At 38.5% G+C, this 13,321-nt stretch overlaps 1 protein-coding gene across 3 annotated transcripts in view; it reads left to right on the top strand.

The window, feature by feature from the left end:
• The window catches only part of tkv (thickveins), a 93,099-nt gene that overhangs the window by 56,532 nt on the left and 23,246 nt on the right, over positions 1 to 13,321 (top strand). The gene's annotated exons all lie outside the window — the stretch shown is intronic.

Genomic DNA, 13,321 nt, shown 5'->3' on the forward strand with positions numbered 1-13,321 from the left:
AAAAAAGAGATCGTTTCATATAAAATTCGCAGAACGAATCGCTCACATAACCGGGAAATCTCACAAGGCGGTGTACTAAGACCAGTCCTGTGTTGTGTATGCAAGGAGTATAATTAAAATGGTAACGATGTGAATATTATGTCGTTAGGGTCACATGTTTTTCACATGTTATGTAAACCGTGTAGAATATAATTGTTGTACCAGCAACCATGAAGAGGGAACGAATAGAAATAATTAAAATTATGTGGTCTTATAAAGTTTTCCATTTCCTGAAGTATGTACTGACTTTTTCTGCGTGTTCAAAATTGTGTCGTGATCTGTAAAAATGATTCAATTATTTCATAAGCTGCAAAGGGTTCCTTTTTGGACAGAAAATTACAGATGTTATCCCAAGCAAACAACTTCAACTAACTCTTGTTAAACAACCATCCAGGATCAACCTTCAAAATTTTGATAAATCTGTAGTAGAGGTATTGAGGATTCTCTCATGGGCTGTGACCTTGGAAATATCTGTGGAGCGGAGCGATAAACCAGTGAAAAATCTTCAAATGAAAACTGAAAACGGAAAGTTTTCATTCAAATCAGTCTCGTGTCTTTACTATTTTTTGATTTTTTTTTTTTGGCATGTGATTATTCCAAAGATATGGAGAGAATTTTGTCGAAAATTAAAAATTATTTGTGAGATGGAAAAAACTGCAGTTATGTAATGTTTTTCTAGTAGCAGTTTCCCTTGGAGATAATTTTTTCCGCAAATTAACACGACAGATCTGTTCAATTCATCTGTGATAAGTTCAGTGTCCGTAACCAGAGGGCGTTAGTTATAGTCGTCTCCGTATCGGCGCCACATTTCAAAGAGCGTATCCCCCCGTTAGATCTTGCACTTGAATTTGTCACAATAAATTTTGCTCTTTCATAATTTTATGCGAACCGAGCGGTTAATTATGGTTATGTATGCACACGGTGAGACGGGTTCTCCTTCCTAAAAGAAAACGAAAAAAAAAAAAAAAATGAACCGGTTGACCGGACCGGACGATGGCATAACGTGTTCATTTAAGGCCCCGTGAAACTTCATCAATGACGGTTAGTGTACAAGGAAATGGCTTCACTCTCGTCGCATAGCCCGGGGACATCCTTAAATCCGAACCAACAGCATGTGTGAACCCGTTCCAGTTAATCGCGGGTCTCTAAACATAAAGAGGTGCCGCGTCGGCTCGCCCGATTTTTTCCCCGGACTTTTCCGGGTGGCTGTGCCACCGATAATTGCGCTCCGGATCCCGTACTAAGTCCGACGTAAATCTCGATGCCGCGGAGGTGCGGCCGCTGTACTCGCCCGATTTCCTGCTCATTGATGGATCGTGGAGATCGCCAAAGGAGAGCGGACGGGTCCGTGAAAAATGGCCGATAATAATACGGTTCAGTAATTATTGTGATTTGGATGTTTGTGGCCGCGTTTCGTGCCGTTGTCACAGTTCGAGGTTTTCTTCGATAGCTGGCCCGTCGGGGGCGATAGGTCGGTTTTTTTCCGCCGATCAGATTATTTTTACTCCGGTCTTATCGGAAGACACACCGACTTGTTTGTCCGAGAGTTGTGTCGATTGAACGATAAGGAACCGAACGGGCGATAAGGATTACGAAGATGATTTATCGCTGGATTTATGGCCTGTTCTCTCGTGTCAAAATCACCCACGAAAATTACAAGAGTCGCCTCCAGTCTCCTCCGAAGGATGAATGGACGATGTAATAATTACAATCGAGGCTTGCGTGGGCACTCCATCACACCTGTGTTTGGTTTTTCTTCGATTTCCCACAAATCCGGACGGCTCTTGTAATTTACATGGCGGAGGTGTATCATAACAGGTGTGACTCGACCAATCTCGGGACTCACTTCTTTATTAATATTCAAATTGATTTTTGTGTGACGTTCCATTAGCACTTGGTAATGTCGGGTGTGGGCCGTACTGTTAACTTTCGTATTCGTATGGTAATTTTTCGACGGGCGAGATGATGATGATGGTACCGATCGAGGTGTACCAGAACTAGTTCTTATCGGTGGATCAGCAGCGGACCATGAAATGGTGGTTTTCAACCTTCACGATTTTAGATTTTAACGTCGTGATGCCGAGTGGTTTTGTTTATTTTTTTTTCGTGCTCCTCGGTGCTTTTATCTCGAAATAATTCGGTTTTTTGCCCGGAGCTTGGTCTGGAATTGCGAGATACACAGGTCAAAGCGGGGCGAGGGATATGACAGATTACGGAAAAAATGGCAAAGGAAGGGTCTTGGAGGAGCTAAAAACTTATTTTTGGTGTTTGAGGAATATTTCGAGGTGGAGCACATCGATGGCGAACAAACATCGCTAAATGAGGACGTCTTGTTCACAAGAGAAGTTCAATAGCTATTTATTTAACTGCTAATGTCTTGAGGCTATTGGGTTGTATCCATAAAAGACGACGAAGATTTGTAGTTTTGTTTGGCGAGTGAAACAAATTAATGGCTTGAAGATATGATGAGATGAAAGCTAAGTTAATTAAAATGTGAGCATTAAGAGAAAACAAAAAGAAAATTAAGAAGAGAACAGTAAAAGAGAGGAAGTAAGTGGGGAATTTTTTGTTGGTCAGGAGGAAAAGGAAACAACATGTTTGGAAAAGAATTTCTAAATTTTTTAGTGGTCAAAACTGGATTGAAAAAAAGCAACGACCCTCTATTTCCTCTGCGTTTATTTCAGGTTTATTTCTCTGAATCTGAGAAGAAATGATACATATTGAGAAAAAAAATATCGATCCATTGTTGATTTATTAGTGTTGGTTTATGTACAACGTATTAGTTTGTCATGTCAGGCAGGGATCACTTAATCCTTTTGAAATTGATTTGTAACAAAATTCAATACAGTACTGAATTAAGAGATTATTGTTTCTTCTAGTGTAGCGGTGTTTTTTTTTTTATTCAAAAAATTTAAAAACAAATAGACAACAATCAAAAATGAATATTTTTTATGTGTATGACTTAAATTATTACCGGTTAATTTTAAATTAGCCAGAAAGTACAGTTTTTTAGACTTCTGAAGTCGATTTGCAGCTACGAGGGTCTCCAATTTATACAGGGTCATTAATCATTATAAATGATTGTCCCATCGCAGTAGGCGTTGGTCGCGTAGTTGAATGTGCCGTAAGCCTCATAACACGAGTGAGACTAGTGTGGCGGTAGTGGAAATCTGTCGACTAGTTTGTCTAACGTTGCGAGGCTGGCGGCACATCCAAAATTTGTGTGGGTTTTCAACACCAACTGCGATGGGACAATCATTTATAATGACCCTGTATTACAAAATTGAAGACTTACGTTGTTTTCTATTCAAAAAATTTTTAGTAAATTTTCCTCGATTATTTTCAAGGATTTTTTTACACGTGTTGATTTTTTTTATCTGATGAATTTGTTCAGAACGATTTTCTTGTGACTTTGAATTTTTTAATCATCGATAAGGTTATGATTCGTAGATTCGTGGAATACGATTTTAATCTAGTTCAATTTGTGTATGTAATACCTCCATTTTATTGATATGCATCATGGAAACAGTGTAAGATATTAGTGCTAGAAAAAAAATCATAAAACTGCTCATTTTGTAAATTAAAAAGAAATAATTTCTGATTATAATTTTTATTAAAACACTGAAGCCTGAAATGTTAATCAATCTTCGAATTTCTTCTGTTGTTGTCTGTTTTACTTATCTTATATCGTGTTTTCTGAGGCTTGGAAGTCGTTAATTTTAAATGCAATTGAGAAGATGAGTTGTAGTACTGTTAGTGACATATTGACAGAAGGCATTGTATTTTAGTGTTACTTACTTTTTTTTTCTTGTATTCATTGCGCGTTACGTTGTTAAACAAGACAGTCCTTTAAATATTTCAAAATTGAGGTGCAGCAATTCATTAACCACCACAAAATTATTTAATCGCTGTATTTTATACGCGTTGTCTTGTTAATCAATTTTCTTGTATAATTTCGAGCGTTTTTAAATGCTATTTCTTCTGAAAGGTTTTCCTTGTGCGCATTATAAATTTATTATCAACGATAAGACAACGATTCTTGGAACGTGATTTTATCATCTGTTTCTAGATGAATATGTACAATGTATCGGGTGTTCATTTAAATTTCCGGTCAAAGTTGGCGTTGACGAGTCGTTTGTGAACGCACCACGCGTGTAAAAACGTAAGATTTAAACAGCTGATCCGTGATCCGTCATCCCTAGTGCGTTCACAATCGACTCTTCAGCGCCAACTTTGACCGGAAATTTAAATGAACACCCGATACATAGGTTTGTATTATTATTTATTATATTTCATTATTCTAATTTGAAATACAGTCTTTAATTATCATCTTGTGGCATAGCAGAACATGTATTTTCAAAATGTTGTCAAAAAGATAACAAAAATCAATTTACAAAAATATGTGTATACATATTTCAAATAAAATTCATTTTTGTAGACAAGTGTAATAATGTGGTGTTTTAGCAAACTCCTAAGTTTTTGTTTTTTTTTTTTATTACAATCGAGGAAGGACCAGATCTATCTTTTACTCGGTGCATTTCATTTTCTATGGACATTATAGGTAATAAAAAGTCTCTCATTTAAAGAGGTTTTAATGGTTTTTCGACATGAAATACATCTGGAAGTGATTAAAATTTATCTTGTTTTTAAAATGTACATTAATTGCACGATAAATATTTAACATTGTATCAATGACGAAAGTAATCGTATAATAAATTGTAATGTGATTAATTATTATTGACGTTCGTACATTACATACAGTTCAACCGGAAGTGACTTCCAACTTATTATTTTCGTTAATTCCCATATCTGCTTACAAAATTTTAATGATCTGTGTTGCAAAAATTTTACTTCCCTCTTGACATTATGATAATTGATGATTTAATTTTAAATATAATAATTTCTCCTAAGTATACCTTTCAACTCGGGAAGTCTGATCCGCAAACCATAACTGAATTTGAACTGTTACTTCATGCAGAAATCACGTTCATAAAAGCAGTAATTTTCTGGGAGGGCCGCGTGTAGACACTATGACCGCAACATCTACAATAAAAAAAAAATCTGGGTCGGTTCCCCTTTTTTATGGCTTTGTATGTACCCACATGCATTCGATTCTTTTCCGTCATAAAACGTGGGGTTTATTTTGACAAAAGCTTTTTTCACCGCAACACCGGCTCGTATTTACGTTTGTGATTTGTGTCGATTAGTCCCTACAAGTCAAATTTATTTACGAACCGACAGGTGTCATCATCCGCCTCCAACACAAAATTCTTGTATGCACTAACAATAATCAGGTCAATGGTGTAAATATTTGACGTCTCATCCATCACTCGGTATGACACAAAAATAGACTGTGTGCCGTAGAAACTCAAGACCCAGCAAGAACACCATTGCGACACGTCTCCATTACCAGCACTAGAATTGAAAATAAGACGACTTTGTTAATTCCAATGGTCCATAAATGTCTCAACAGCGGATCATTGCAACGTGACTGATCATAAATTTTTTTCCCCGGCGAGTGTGGATCGTGGGAAATGGCGATTTTAGCTCAAAGACCCGATCCACCTACGGCGATGTAGAAATGATCGCTGTAAAAACCACTCGTGCACCGAAACAGATGCTCGAGCACGCAGATCAAACATCACCTCGAGTTGGATTATCGACGAAGGCTCGGTCTTGTAACGTATGCGTTCATGATTCAAAGTCAATATTTGTCCTTCCATTCGTACACACAGGATGTGTGCGACTCCCACACGTCTGTTGTTCTTCTTTTTTCCGTCGAAGATGAAGAGTAAAGTTCATCGAGAGGCGGTTTATGAATGGGAATCGCTGAATGAATATGCAAAGAGGAATTTTAACGACGGTGCCAACACACACACACGTAGAGAGATCTCAACGAAATAATACAGGTCCGATTTCCATGCATCGTAAACGGACTCGTTTCAGGACAACAGAGCCTTTTATCATTCCCAATTCGTGTCATTCCTAGAAACTGGTCGCGGACACAATAACGCCACAGTTCACACAAGACCTGCAGGTACTACGACGCGTTCTTCGTACAAAGGGAGCCATAGAAAAGGCACAGGTGTTGTTGGGATTTGGTCTTTTGATTTGGAAAAATCCACCCTCGCTCAGGTAGAAAAGAAGAAGAATCGGAGGAGCGGACCAGATGCGATGATGCACAATTCGGGTTCATGAATTTTTCAGTGGAGGATGTGGAAATCGGGTACCACTCCTGATTAGATAAGGCCATGTTTGACGGTAAATAATTACACGGTTCTAATTTGGTCGTGTGGGTGAGGAGAACGTGCACGAGATCTCTCTTGACACATCCATCCTCGTTTCCGTTATCAGCACACAACAACAACAAACACGAATTGCGCATCGAGGTTCCAGTTTGTAAACACGACCGAAGGTGATTGATAAAGATGTAGATCGGGAATCTACAGAGATGATCGATAGCGGTTGCCAGGACCATCAATCTTTTTCGGGTCCGGAGATTACGAAACGCGTTACTGTGTTTTCCTGTATAGTTTTCCCATTTATAATTTGGTTTTATGGCAGTGCAATTGCAATTATTAGGGGCTGGGGTTGTGGTTTTGGCAATAGTGAACATATTGTAATCTGGTCAGACAACAGACCTTCTTTTACAGTCCTAGGATTTATGGCGGTAGTTGCCTATTGTCGGGGTATTTAACTCCCTGACAACAGGGCTGGTAGTAAAACCAAATTATAAATGGGAAAACTATACGAAAAGAACTAACTATAGTGGAACAACGCGAATTTCTTCGGTGCGCTGATTGATCGAGAAGGAAAATGTGAACTGATTTTTTTTTTCGTGGAAAATTTACCCAAGCGAGGACGGACAATTAGCGTAAAAAAAGTGGTCGATGATCGACCAGTCGGTAATTGATTCCAAATTGATGAAAGTTTGATGTTTCACGGAGTAATAGCAATCATAATGATCATACGAGTAATTAATGGTGGGTAGTTATGGTAGCAAAAAAAGTAGTAAGTAGGGATTGGCATTAATGAAATCGTTGAACCGGTTAATCAGTCATCGATTACCATTTATACAACGAGTTCGTTAATATTTAATCAACAGTCTTTGTAAATAATGCAATCAGAAATATGGGAAAATATTTAGGTGCGCCTCCTATTGATAGTTAAAAAGATTTGAAAAATGTAAATTGGTTTTTAAACGGTTCTCTAATAATATGTAATAGGAATCGTGTGTGTTAAATGCAAAAAATAAACCAAAATATCAAAAGCTCAGAGGAAGTTTGAATAGCCCAGGAATTATCGATGATAAGTTTTGTAGAAAATTTGTTATAAAATGAGAGAGACCCTCGATCAGGACCAATGAACGATCAGGATCATAGTCTGTCTTTGTAATTTTTACAGAATTTTCTGTGAAATTTAGTATGTATCGTGTCACACTAGCTTTAGGAACTCTTTCCCAGCTAACTTAAATTTGGTATTCATGTATACAGGGTGTATCTGAAATATGTGTGTTAATTTTAACCAGTGGAAGAACTCGGCAAATTATGAAACTTTTCTCTACAACATTTTGCAAAATTCGCAAGTTTTCCAAGATTTTTTTGCCCCCCAATTTTTACGAGACGAGTCGTTCTGTGTGATTAACTAGTCTCTATTTTTTTTTGAACCATGAGAATTTTAATTTTGATTATTTATTTTTTTCTAAAACAATGTAACACCTATTTGACAAAGCTCCGTTTCTATCACAACAGGAAAATTTTGGCGGGTATACATTTTGATGGCTAATTTATTCCAAACTTTAAATGAATTTGTAACGCCTTTTCGTAAAAAATTCAAAAGAAAACACGGTTCATTTAACAAGCTCTGCTACGTGTTAAAATTAACACACGGTCATTTTAGATACAGGGTGTAAACAATATAATTTAAAAAAAATCATGAGTACAAATTGCAATTTTTTTACTTCAATAAATTGTGAATTTAACGACTATTGATTGAAAATCTTGAAATCTAAACTGTAATGACCAATCTATGAGTTACAGAACTTAACTAGATAAACAGCTGTTAAAACAATACTATAAAAAAATTATTAATATGTATTACATTAATAAATGTATCTATTTGAAAAAGGTAGATACAAAATAAATTTGTCATTTTTCCAATGAGGGTTTTTGCTTTGAGTTCGTGTGGTCATCTAAAAAATTTAATGTGCACCTCTGCCAAAAAGTGCCTTTTGTCCTCGCCTGTTTTGAAGCCTCGGCTGTGCCTCGGCCAGAAAACTCAGACACACAAATAACTATTGGTACTTGCATCCAGACCATGGTTGGTTTTTTAGCTCCTACATGTGATCCTTAATTTACGTTTAATGAAATTTGTTAGAAAATGAACATACATATTTAATCATAATAAGCTGCATCTTTTTTATATCTTGTGTCTAAAAGATGAAAACACTACAATTTGTAGGACTTGTTAGAAGTGGTTAATGATGACTCTTGACTCGTGATAGTTTGGCTAGATTGGTGTTCATAATATCAGAATTGAGGATTCATGAAGTGCAAAAATCTTGATTTTTTTTCCTTATCTAGGTATACAAACCCTTAAATAATTTCATCATCTTTATCGAAGATGCATCTATAAAATCTCGACTCTTTGGTATCTGATGCTACAAAGTGGGTACTTTAATAAGATAGGAAAAAGATAATGAATAGATAAGGGTGTATGAAGATGTGCACTTAAAGACAGTAGTGAAATTTAGGCTACATACGAAAAATGTGAGTCCTTTGGAAATCTTAGAGTTAGAATTGATTGCAAAATCGTCGTGTTTTCTATTGAGGGACTTGACACTCCAAAGCTTATCCAAAAAATTATCTTCATTCTACTCATATAAAAAAAATGCGAAGTAACCTCTAGGAAATATGCATTGGTGTACGTTTTATAAAACATGTACAAGGGTGTATTTTAAAAATGTTCTGATTTTACCTACGAGGTTGTGGGACAACGTAGAAGACTAAAAGCAACTATAAAAAATTGTACCTCAAAAATTAAATGTCAATTTTTCTTTTGACATAGAATTTTTAAAATATTTTTTCCGAGTTCTACATGAAGTCAGTAGCTCGTGATTAAAATATCTACACAACTTTCAAAATCACCCTGTACATATTTCAAATGAATCGCAAATAGTATGCTACTGTGCAGAGTAAGAAAGTATATAAGTTTTTATTTAATTTATAATCAAGGTGTTGGTTTCTTGTGGTGAGATTATTGTTTTTTACGAGTAATAATTCGACGAACGTGTGATGACTTTAACAACAAAAAAGTTGTGAAGATTTTTTCGATGACGTTGGTGGTAATTGAGGTAATTTATTTAATTGAGGAAAAGACGATTATCTTGAGTTTTTTTTCGAATTTCAATGTCGAACCTTCGAGGATCATCTAATCGGTACGAAGTTTTATGGATTTGTCGCGAACTCCATCCTCCAAGAAATACCGTAACAAGCTGCCGTATTCGTGAAAGCGAGGTGATCCTCTTCGTATTTAACGATCTTGCGCCCACTTCTGGACGTAATTTATGGATCAATCTCCACGTCAACGTTTATGAAATTTGAGATCACGTCTCGAGTCGGTTTCGAAAAATCAATCCCTCCACATCTGGTCGTTCCTCGGCGAAAATAAACCAACACCTGTTCGAGAGAGACCATGCTGGTCCCATTTATAGTCATACTGGAAAACCATGGGAACTCGTTCGTACCGAGCCAGACACACGTTCCTTTCGTAATCTCGATGGTCGAGCAATGTTGCGATGATTCGATTCGCGAGACAGGGACGAAGGGCCCAGGATTCCTAGAAGGATGGTAATAAGGTCGCCGCGATGGGAATTTACGCGTTTCCTCGGGGTCGACCACCAGATATCGCCCATCGGCGGTGACAACCTTGCTCGGATGCATTTACCACTGCTCACCTTGAGCGCATTTATAACCAAATACGTAAGAAGAAGAACACGGGGAGAATGCGTAACGAGCCGGCGACGCAGAGCATCTCCTATTTAGGCCTAGGTTTAATTGAACACGGAGACCTAATAAGAAGCAGACGCCGATGGCCGAAGATGATCCGTCAATGCCGACCTCCAAATACGGGATAAACTGTTTACACACGGAGACGTTTCCCGAATAAACAAGACGGAGCGCTGAAAATTCCACGGCCTGAAAGCGGGCACCGGATGGGAACCGTGTTGTTCTAAAAGGGGCTGAATAAATAGAAGGGAAAGTCGACAACATCTGGGATTCTAGCAGCGACGTCTTCGCCGGGTTAGGTTGGTTGTTGTTGTCCGTCGAGAGTCGAGATCGAGAACAAATGTTTGTCTCCATAATTAGGAGGTCGAGTGACCGATCACGTTCGACGATTTTTCCAAAAGGGACGAGAAAAAACGTTGGGGCTGGAAAAGAAGTTGTCTGAAGGATCGATTCGGTTCGGAGTTTTTTCGGTCAGACAATATTAATCACGGGAAATGTCCAATCAAGTTTTTTTTAATCACTCTCATTATTTTAATATTGTCTTCACGAGAATATTAATTGCGTTAAATGGCTAATTGAAGACCATTAGGTGTATTGTGCGTCTTTTTCTGTTGCCTGTGATAAATTGTCATGGGAACAGGCAGAGGTTCGGTAGTTGCTAGAATATCTCTAGTGCACTCTCGTCGAATAATGCGGATAATGATGGTATTACTCGTGAGCATGATTTTGTGTCACGAGCCGCAGGCGAGTGGCATGATTCATCCGAGCGAGTAATAGCCATTATCCGCGAGTAGAATACGACTATGAAGAGAAATTGACAAATAAGTTTCATTATTAGACAAACTGAAACTGACAATTATGTATAAGTGATTGCAAGAAGGAAAAAGTACAGTACTCGATAGTGGTGAAAACGGTCTCTAAAACGAGGAACTGCCGAGATTTTTTAATTTTTAACGCCTAATTGGCGAATTGGCGAGACACCCGTTAGTCATTAGTGCCAACGGTTAATCAGCAGAGCCCCCCACAGACCTTCTTAGCCCAGTGGCACCACTTATTAGCGGGGGAATTAATCTAATTGCTGTTTTTAACTCTTAATTTGATAGAGACGTTTAACCGTCTCAACCATTCCCGTAACGTCTGGCGCTGATGTTCCTGTTCAATTCCGTTTTTTTTTCCGGTGGCCGCGGTGTCTTACTGGTGCCGCCAACTTGGCACCCCGATCACGACCGCCACCGGTTTCTTTCTCGAAACGCGCCATTTTTCCAGACGACGTCTCTGCTGCTCTGTATACGGAAGAAGTATCATCGTCGGGATCGGTGCCGAACGTAAATTCTCGCCATTTCTATATAAAGCGAACGTGTGTAAACGTCTCGTTCGGACCAAACCGAGCGATCTAAGTTACGACCATCGGTCTTTTTGCCCTTGCCGTTCAGGAATATTTTCGCCAAATTTGGAGTCGGCATCGCATCAACCGCGCGGCATTTATCCTGAAAGAGAGAGACACCTGCGATTCGACGATTGTCTTCTTTTTTTTCTTGAGGACGGACGAGAACGAAACGTTTAACGAGAGGAGTTTGTCGGTTATTAATAAACCTGACCAACTGCTCTTCTGATATTATGACGAATTGAGATTAATGACTTCCGCGCCTAATTTAGCCGCGAATCGCGCTTACTGACACTATTCGGGACAGTCGAGTCGACCCCAGGGATCAGGAAGCGACCGAGGGATTCGGGATTTGGCAAGGTTCAAAAAGACGCCAAGGGATTGGACACAGGACACAGATTTTTTTTTGGAGAAATTTCGACAGAAGTGGATGTCACGTGGTGGCAAGCTTACGGAGCCACAATTAAAATCGTGGCTCCGCCCATACCTTTCTCATTTTCAGACTTCATCTGCAGATACGATCGGAAATGTGCAAATCACTTGGTAAAATAACCTGGTTTGTGGCAGTTGTACAATTCTGGATTGAAATTCGGACAGAAAGATCATCGAACCAATTAAAACTTTTTCCATCCGCTGGAGGACATCTGCGTGTCCAGAAGAACGTAAATTTTGAAAATGTTCTTGTATTTTGGCATAAACTGAAACATTTGGATGTTAGACTGCAGGGAAGCCTGTTAATGTTCGACATTTGCTTGGCAAACTTATGAGATAATGCCGAAATAAACACGCTTAGATTCTAAGAACGAGAGAAAAAGCGACAACGGAATGTCCTCAATGTGTTGGAATAACAATTTATGGAAACTCCGTGAAGAATTAGCCGCTCGGGGGGCAAAAGACCTTCAAACCGACCCGAACTGAATCCCGTCGAAATGATTTGTTCCCCCTTTACAAGAATCCCAACCCGTTTGTTCCTTTTTTACACCGTCTTCATTATCCCGTCAAAATGAATTTAATCACAATTGATGGCCGCTCTACCGAGAACTCCGCCAATCGGATAAATAAATGCAAATGATTCATCTCCTGATGTGGCATAATAGGTACCAAATTACGATTCGTAAAATCCCCCGCACCCAAATCCGATTATGTAGCCAAGCGTGATATCAAAACTTTTCTTCGCTGTCCGACGGTCCATAACTTATGGATTTTCACAGTGGGTCCAACACTAAACTACTAACAAAGTGTTTGGTACGACAAGTACCAGCGTGGCTCGTAGCCCGAGAGGCGGTAAGGGGCAAAGTCGTCCGGTTCCATCTCTTTGTAAGGTGTTATGTGGGATGCCCAGATGTTCTTTTGTGGTGTTCTCTTTGTTGTAACCAAAAATGCTGGCCGGGGACTTGATTTATAATGGGACGGGGCCGGGGGTACCGGTATTATTTATGTGATTTTTTCATAAGGTGGACATTTATTCCCATCCACGGTAATAATGGTTGATCGCTCGATCATTTTTACCACTATTATCGTCGTTTTGTGATCCATTTGTGATTAACATATCTCGAGATAAGGCGTTCTATTGTTTGTTTTTTTTTTCTCAAATGTTATTAAATAAACGAGTCGTAATCGATATAACGAGTGTTATTACATCGCTTTCGTAATCTTATCACGATATTTTATTGCCGTGTCGAACGAAATCGTCTCACTTTTTTCCTTCTATTTTTAAAAATTATCAACAATTACGCATTTCAAACAGATCGATAATACTCTGCTTTCTTATTGTTTCAGCAATATTTATTTTACTGTACCGATATTTGTACTGTACAGGAAATGTGACGTTGCGACATTGCCCATTGTGGGAATTGACGATAATGAAAGCCGTGCATGATTGTAAAACAAT

Source organism: Tenebrio molitor, chromosome 9 (assembly GCF_963966145.1).
Source record: "Tenebrio molitor chromosome 9, icTenMoli1.1, whole genome shotgun sequence".
NCBI classification, from domain to species: Eukaryota; Metazoa; Arthropoda; class Insecta; order Coleoptera; family Tenebrionidae; genus Tenebrio; species Tenebrio molitor.